Source organism: Salvia miltiorrhiza, chromosome 4 (assembly GCF_028751815.1).
Source record: "Salvia miltiorrhiza cultivar Shanhuang (shh) chromosome 4, IMPLAD_Smil_shh, whole genome shotgun sequence".
Lineage (NCBI taxonomy): Eukaryota > Viridiplantae > Streptophyta > Magnoliopsida > Lamiales > Lamiaceae > Salvia > Salvia miltiorrhiza.
Window position 1 is genome coordinate 37,013,795 of NC_080390.1, and position 9,031 is coordinate 37,022,825.

The 9,031-nt window shown below is 29.5% G+C and overlaps 1 long non-coding RNA gene across 1 annotated transcript; it reads left to right on the forward strand.

The window, feature by feature from the left end:
- The first annotated feature begins 6,617 nt into the window (after nt 1-6,617).
- Nucleotides 6,618-8,747, forward strand: LOC131021425 (uncharacterized). Its single transcript, XR_009100942.1, has 4 exons — nt 6,618-6,916; nt 7,520-8,159; nt 8,283-8,422; nt 8,511-8,747. It is a non-coding gene; the product is annotated as an uncharacterized LOC131021425 (long non-coding RNA).
- Nucleotides 8,748-9,031: the final 284 nt, after the last annotated feature.

Sequence of the window (9,031 nt, forward strand, 5' to 3'; positions counted from 1 at the left end):
ACTTCGTTTAAGATTGACTTTGTTTTATTAGGACTGTTGTTTTTTGCATAACTTTGTTACGCCTTTGGTTTATATTTTAACGTGTAACCATACTTGAGATAGCTCACAAATATTTTTAAATGTTAATTTTGATCATAAATCAGATATTGAGCTTTTAAGCTTTTTTCACAGTTGAGCACTTGAGCTTGAGCTGCATGGAGTCGGGCCCAACAAAGGAGGTGCACGAAATCATCCATATTACTTTTTTTTTAAACCATCCGATAAATCAAATATTGGGCTATTGCTTATCTTTTAGTTTTTCTCCTAGTACGCACAAAGTTCGAGAAGGACCGGATATATATTGTTTTTTAAATAAGTGAATATTATATTAGGAAACAACGTAATGAGTGAAAAAGTAATGAAAAGAAATATACGAGACTGAAGTGTAAAAGTTAAAATGTCGAAAGCAAAACGTTAAAGAAAGTTGATGCATTAAAAATTCGAGAATTGATGGAAAATGAATTTGGTCGAATATTATTTGTGGAGACAGAAATAGTGGAATTCTGTCGAACTTCCTTCTAGGGATGTAAATGAATCAAATAATTTTGGTTCGATTTGGTATTCGATTCGAATTTTTGATATTCGAATACGGAATTTTATGATTTGAATACGAATACAAATACTTTTTGTGATTCGTTTAGTTATCGAATACGATTCGAGAATCACGATATTCGATTCGGTATTCGAAAATATTCGATAAATATATATATATACACACACACACACACTAAAAAATAAATAATAAAATAGATTTAAAGTAAAATAAATAAAAAATACTAATATTTATTAAAATAAAAGTGAATTACAATAATAGCATTGTTGATAGCATTCGCATGCTTGCTTTATTTATTCAAATAATTCTAGTCAATTGAAGTGCTATGACGTACTTCTATTTATTGAAGTGTTATATAAGAGTTCTTATTGAAGCTTGCTTTATTCAAATGCTTACTTATGCTATCCAAACTTTTGAATATTAGGTTTGTATTATAATTTGAGAGTTGAATTTTGAAACAGAAGAATATTTTTAGCATATATATTATTGAATTTTTAAGTAAATGTAATGTGCATGATCTCCATATTATTTGAAATATTATTTAATTTTTTTTATTAAAATCACAAATTGGATATATTCGAATTAAACTAAATAGTAGGAATTTTTGAATAAAATATTCGATTTAAATTGTATAACATACACTTGTAAAAAATTGAAACGAATATTCGATTCGATTCGAGTATTCGCGAATCAGTATACGAATCGAATACGAATAGTAAAATATGATTCGAAAGATATTCGAATGTCGATTCGAATAAATAATTACTATTACGAATATGAATCGAATCCAATGATATTCGATTCGATTCGGTTCGTTTACATCCCTACTTCCTTCACTATCTTTATAATTCTGTAATTATTGGTGAAAACAGATCACTTCTTTTGTTGTTGATATTTCCATAAAAATGTTAAACTTGAAATCGACGTGACATTCCCGGGGGCCAAAGGAGTCGGTAATTAATGTTAGCAATTTGCACGTTGTAATTAGGATTTTAACATTCAGGCAGGGACTTTTAAATATAGCTAGTCATGACAAAAGAAACATTGTTCTCATCTCACTCATTCATCTAAATTTTCATTCCAATACATGAGAACCTAGCTAATTAAGTTTGTAATAACAAATATATATATCTGATCCCATAATATATATGCACTACTCAATATAATGATTGAATGTTGTTTCTCAAATGCATCAAGGAAGTCCCCACCGCCCGCGCGTTGTATTCATTATATTTTTTGATAGACATTTTTTTTACTAATATTATAATAATCTATAGACTTATAAAATCTATATAAAAATATAGATAAATCAATCTAATAAAATTTGCTAAACTCTACATAGAATTAAGATACTCCATGGAATTAGCAGAATCCACAGATTATAAAAAAGGGAAATTATATGGAGCCATACTTATGGCTGCCATAATACCCTTAAAATTTTATGGAAATAATTTATTACTAAAATACCCTTTAATTAATTTTGATATATGATAGAAAGGCCAACCGTCCAATTTCCAAACATATATAGCAAAGCTTTTGAAAAGGAAAAGAAGACCAAAATTGTGGCGTGATTAATCAGTTCTTGATATTCAGTATCAAATTTTCGCCCCATCATATCAATTATCTGACATATAATATTATATACACACACTTTCTATAATGCAAAAAAACAATGAAAAATAAATTATCATACAATTCTTCCTCTTTAATTCTCTCTTCATCACACACACAGCCACACGTGAGAGAACTAATAATTATGAAATTAAATCTATTTTATGAGAATAACATAATGAGAATATTTTAAGGAAACATTTTATGAGAATAACATAATGACACACACAGCCACACGTGAGAGAACTAATAATTATGAAATTAAATCTATTTTATGAGAATAACATAATGAGAATATTTTAAGGAAATATTTTATGAGAATAACATAATGAAACCGTGAGTTTATTGAAAACAATTTCACAATCATTTTTTTCCCTCAAAACCGTGAGTTTCGATATCCAAAAAACAAAATATCATGACTCAACAACAAGATGATGATCGTATGTATGAATTGTTTGGTACTTATATTGAAAATGAAACAATCAACGACGATACTAACAGTCCGCAGACATTCTATGAGATGTTGGAACATGGACCTCGATTCGGCATGGAGTTCGACTCTAAGGAAAGCCTTTTAATTTGAAGCCTATCAAGCATTTGCAAAGGTACAAAGTTTTTGCGTTTCAGTTCGAAATTCAAAGAATGATAAGTATTTTATGATATCATGTGATATAGGCCGAAAGGGAATTGTTATGAAATATACAAAATAAAAATCAATTGTCATGCTCATATAAATGCTATAAAACGTGAAACTGGTCGTTGGGCGGTTTCGACTGTGCATGCAAACCACAATCACGAACTTAATCCGAGTTTATCTCTTTTAAGAAAGTAAATGATTTTTTTTTAATTCAATGAAGTGAAATTATTTTGAATTGACATTTTCACATTCTTACTTTCTTTTTTTTACATAGAAATAGACGCTTCATGAAAAAAATTAATCATCTTAAGTTCAAATTATGTGAGTGACAAATTACTTTTTAATGAATTACTTTGATTATATATAATATTGACATTATGAGTTATTTTGTTTAAACAATTTTAATTTAGAATATTTGGATGTTTTTGCCCCTTCTATACTATTATTTTATAGATATATATTAGATTAAATCAATGAACATTCATAGACCATAATATCTTATCTATTATAGATTAAAATCAATATATATACATATATTGTATGATATATATCATTTATATAACATACTAATATATTATTAATTTAATTGTATATAAGTAAATCTTCTTAAGTTTATTACATGCCACAATAGAAATAACATTCAATTAAAATATTAAAATTAATTTGTTGTCATGAGTAATGTCATTGTAACATTAATTATTAATTATTGAATTAAAATTATCAATACATAAACTCAAGTATGAAGGATATTGGTCTCATAATCAACAATAATCAATTGCATTTTTTTAGGTAATTTTTTAGACGATATTTTCTTAGATAAATTAATACGAAAACTATCAACAAATTTTTGTTAGTATTTTTTTTCTTCTAAAAAGCAAGTACGAATTAGTTTTTTTTTTAAAGCAAGTACGAACTCTTATGTATTTTCTCATTTTTACTGTTTTAAAAATACCATAAACAAGGTATAATTGTATATGATATGATAGTATATTTGTCTTTCTGTACTAATGAATCATACTATGATTGTCGTTTAGTAAATTTTTAGTTGTGATAAGGTCTCACTCATGCAATACTTACGAATAAATAAATATTTTTTTGTAAAGGTTTGATTATAAATAAATTATTTATTTTAATTGCACAATAATTTTAAAATATGCATTAAAATTATTTAATTATTAATTCTTTTCTTATTTTGGATACTCGATTATTTTTTGGCCAAACTTTGTGTCTGGAATGACATCGCTTCCATCCAACTATAATATATATATATATATATATATATATATATATATATATATATATATAATTAAAGCGTAAAATAAGAATTTTATTGAAAGTTGATTAATTTATATGTCATTAGCTTTTTTATAAATAGTTTGTAATATTTAAAAGTGCCGAAAGTGATGACTTGGTTCATATTCACTTGTGCTGGTTAAGAAATATCTTTGGAAGTTGAAATTTTCCATGAGAGCAGCTCCAAAAAAGTTAAATAAAAGCACCTTATTAACAGTGTTGCATTAAATTAAATGCTTCAGAACTGTTGCACCAGTCAATTATCATGTTAAAAGTTGCCATAATACAGTGAATGTAAGTAACCGGGGCGTGGTAATTACCCATGTGGTATATATTGACCCTTTTGGTGTAAAGTAATTAGTTCACAATATATAAGGGAACAATTTTTAATTAATTAAGGTAAGAAATTAATGTAAGGGTAATACTGTAAAACAATAAATTAATTATTAAGAATAATTACACATATAATTATAACAAACGTAAAATGACTAATTTGACCCATTATGGCTGCCATAATTATGGCCATTTAGCACTACCCTATAAAAAAATCATCAAAATCTTTTAATTAAATTATTAATTGAAAATTTATGTAATTTAGGTTACATGTGTTTTCTCTTTTAGCGCTGATATTGGTGTCGGGTCTGATATGTACTTTCAAATCAATTAGGTATCTTCGAGTTTGACTTTGTTGTTTTCTTCAAGCCTGACTTAGTTTCTTTCTTTAGGCATGACTTTGTTCTTCAGGTATGACTTGTAATGTATTTCTCAATTTTGACGAGCCTTGCTCTCGAGATTGATTTCAGTTCTGAGCTTTTGATTTAATATGTAATTGTATTTGAGATATATAATTCAAATTAAAATATTTTATTTGTAAGTTTAAAATTCAAAAAGGAAACAGATTAATTAAGTCGTCCACATCAAATTGCAAAATATAAAGTTCAATATATATAAGGAGGGGTTTATGAGAACAAAGAGTTAAAATAAGAACGGGAAATCATTCTCAATCCTTGAATCATGAAGATTTACGATTGATTAATGCACTATTTGGGTTCGAATTATGGACAGATCGAAAATTTTATTTTATTTTTTCATTTTTTCGAATATAATTAATTTCACATCGAATGTTCACTATAACTAATCCACATATATATAATACATTTATATTAAATTTAAAATCATGTTACAAACTTAGATTATGTCATGTTCATGATATTGTGTGCAATTTTGTTACGACGTCGTTCAAGTGGCCAACTAGCTAGTCGTGTATTTCTCAGTGATGTGGTGAAGAAGATTGAAGAGCTCAATGAATTAAAGGAATCTCTACAAGTCATCCCCAACATTCAAAGCATTCTTCAAACATTCAAGGCGTTCTTCAAATATTCAAATCATCGCGTTCTTAGTCAACTTCATCCCAAATCAAATCAAAGATAGTGTTTAGTGTGCGTATGTTGGTCAAGCGGTAAGGGGTTAATGTCTAAAGTCAAAAGGTCTTGGGTTCAAGTCTCCTATAACACTACCTTTTAATTTCTTTATTTAATATTGTAAATTTATCCCAAAAGAAAAAAAATCAAAGATAGCGTTCAATTGAAAAACAAGACTAAAGTTCTTCACATGGACGTTATAATGTTCAGATTAAGGTCTTCAATTCTTACAAGTTCTAAGAGCATTCTTCAACAAATTAATTAAACTAAATCAAATTCAATACTCAATCTGACACATTGACATTATAATAAAGTTCAAAGATTTTGAAGGATGTGGCAAGCACGTCATTTTTAGGGCTCCAGATAGGATATCATGTGCTTGATCCGTGCGAGTAAGCCCGAAAATTTAATAATGAGCCGAGAAATGTCCTATGAGTGCAACACTTATTAATTAGTGTCCTATTTTTACAAGTCCAAAAATTTTATCCTAATTTTCAAATAAAATCGACCTAAGTTATTGTCCTAAAAATTCCACTTACTCTGAATATTTATCAATCGACAAATTTTGAATTTGTAGGCACCTTTTTTATTTTATTAAATGGAATACAAAAATTATTGTTTACAGTACCCAAAATTTAAAAGATGTAATGAATACAAAAATTAGTGTTATATATGCATGAATTTTCTGGTATTATGAAAGAAAAAGATAAATCACCGAATCCACTTTTTGTAATCACTTAGTATATTTGTAGCATATAAATAAGCCCGCTCCCATTGCATTAATTCTCCACCATCACTAAAAAGCTCTTCCTCCACTACTACTAGTACTATTGCTTCCTTTTTGCTATTAACACAAGGTATTTATTTTGCCTTTGCCTGCTCTCTATTCTATTTTACGTAACTGTCACTATTGTTCTTGAATTATTGTACTACTCAAGAATTCAAACTTCTAGATAACATGCTTTCTTGGTTATAATTTCTCGAAAGTTCAAAGAATTTTCGCATTTTCTTCCCAGCAACTTTTGAGCTTATAAGATCTTTGAATATGCATGTTAATGTTTTATCTCTTCTATTTTATTATTTTCTTCAAGAGAGCTTCATGATTTTATTTTTTGCTCAACCAATTGTTTAATTCTATGACAATCGCTGGTTCTCGCTTACTTTCAGATGTTTGTTTAATGCTTCTACAATATCTAATATTAGTTACAAAAAAAGAAGTTGTATCTATTTAAGAATTTTGGTAACTCATCAATCAACAGTTGGAATGGCGGAACATGTTCTGGCTCGTGCTCACAGCTTCCGCGAGCATTTGGATGCCACAATAGTTGATCATCGCGATGAGATACTGCTATTTTTATCAAGGTCAGTGTTTTCTCCTATTTTTATAATTTATTGTTTTTAATATAATTTTAAGATAATAATTATTTTTTATATTTATTTTTCAATTTTCAAATTAATAACTATTAGGATTAATTAATTTAAAGTTAAGGTATATAATTTTTCTAAATATTAATTAAGGTTCATTATATTAAATCTTTTTTTTTATAATAAATAGGTATAAATTAGTGATATTATCGTGGGACACAATAAGTAACAATAACGAAGCAACACTCTATAGTAGCTAATGACATATAGTAATAGACAATTATAACCATGCAGACAAACATATAGAAATAATAACTATTTTATGTGTTACATGAAAAGTTTGGTGATTTCCAAAAATTTTCATGCAAACACAAATTATAACGATTTGTATATGCCTTCACATGATTACACGAATCATGTAATTCGTGTAACAAAGTTATGTGTAAATTATTTATATGAATTTTTATTACACAGAAAAATTTATATATATATGACTAAAATTTGTATGTTATAGCACTAGATCACATATAGAAATTATAACTATTTTCTAGTACGCTAAGAATGCAAGGCTGAGGGAGCTGGTTAACCTGGTTGTATTAGGTGGCGACAGAAGGAAAGAATCCAAAGATTTGGAAGAAGAAGCTGAAATGAAGAAGATGCACAACCTTATAGAGACCTACAATTTGAATGGCCACATCAGGTGGATTTCTTCCCAGATGAATCGGGAGAGGAACGGCGAGCTCTACTGTTGCATTGCTGACACCAGAGGTGCTTTCATGCAGCCCGCATTGTACGAGGCCTTCGACCACGGTGTGGTCGAGGCCATGACATGTGGCCTACCAACGTTTGCAACGCTCCACGGAGGTCCGGCTGAGATCATAGTCCACGGGCAATCGGGTTTCCACATCGATCCTTACGATGGCGAGCAGGTTGCTCGAACTCTGGTGACCTTTTTTGATAAGTTTGAGAAGGAGCCTTCCTACTGGGACATTGTTTCAGTAGGCGGGCTTAAGCGGATTCAGGAGAAGTAAGTTGAAAAAAATTTGCCTTCAAATACACGAGTTTTCAATTATATTGCTATGAATTTCCACATGGTCGCCAAATTAATGCTGGGGTGATGTCTACAATGTCTACATGGTTTAAACGGTCGATGTATAAAACGACACAGTTGGATGTCTACGTCGCTTCAGCTAGTTAGAATGACATTAATTTGTCACTTCAGCTAACCATGATTTCGGAGGTAAATTAAATTTTTGGTTTCTATGCAAAATAAAAAAAAATAAAAATAGATGAAATTAAGTTCCTATATTTAGCGGAATTACCCTTTTTTTTGTTATTTATATGTTATGTATGTGTACTGCAGGTATACATGGCAGATCTACTCGGAAAGGTTGTTGACAATGGCGGGAGTTTACAGTTTTTCGAATTATGTCTCCAAGTTTCGATCGCGTAGCCTGCAAGCGCTACCTCCAGATGTTATACACACTTCAGTTTCGTAAGTTGGTATGTTTTTGTTTTTATTTTATTTTATTTAAAATTGATAATATTTTGGTTGGATATGTTGATGGAGGAGGTTTGTTCATTTGATCAGGTTGCTGCTGTTCCGCTGGCTATAGAGTGAATTAAAGGAGAGGAGATCGAATTTCTGTTGGTGTTAATCAGAAAATGGAGATAGCATAAAGACAGACATAAATGGCTCTTTGTTCTTTGTAGTAGTACTTGTTCTTTGGCTCTTTATTTTAGTAATTGTTCTTTGATTATCTCTAATAGGAGCCTATGTTATTATAAATAATTAATGTGCAACAAACAAAGAAGTCTTGTACTTAAATGACACTTTGGAAGAAGCTGATGACATGCACAAGGAAGCACGATATGGGCCAAGTATAGATGGAAAAAAAAACGAGGAGAGAGTGGGATAACAATTTTGCTTGCTGGGAAGTTTAGAGTCGGGTGAGGCCCATTGGAACCAACAGTGATTGCGCATGAAGCTTAAGGGGAGGGAGGAAGAACACAGCGTGCCATGCACCCTCCCTATGTGTGATTGAAATGGGGAAAAACCATTGATGTTACTATTACTTTGATCCAAAAAATACTATCCCCGTCCATATATAT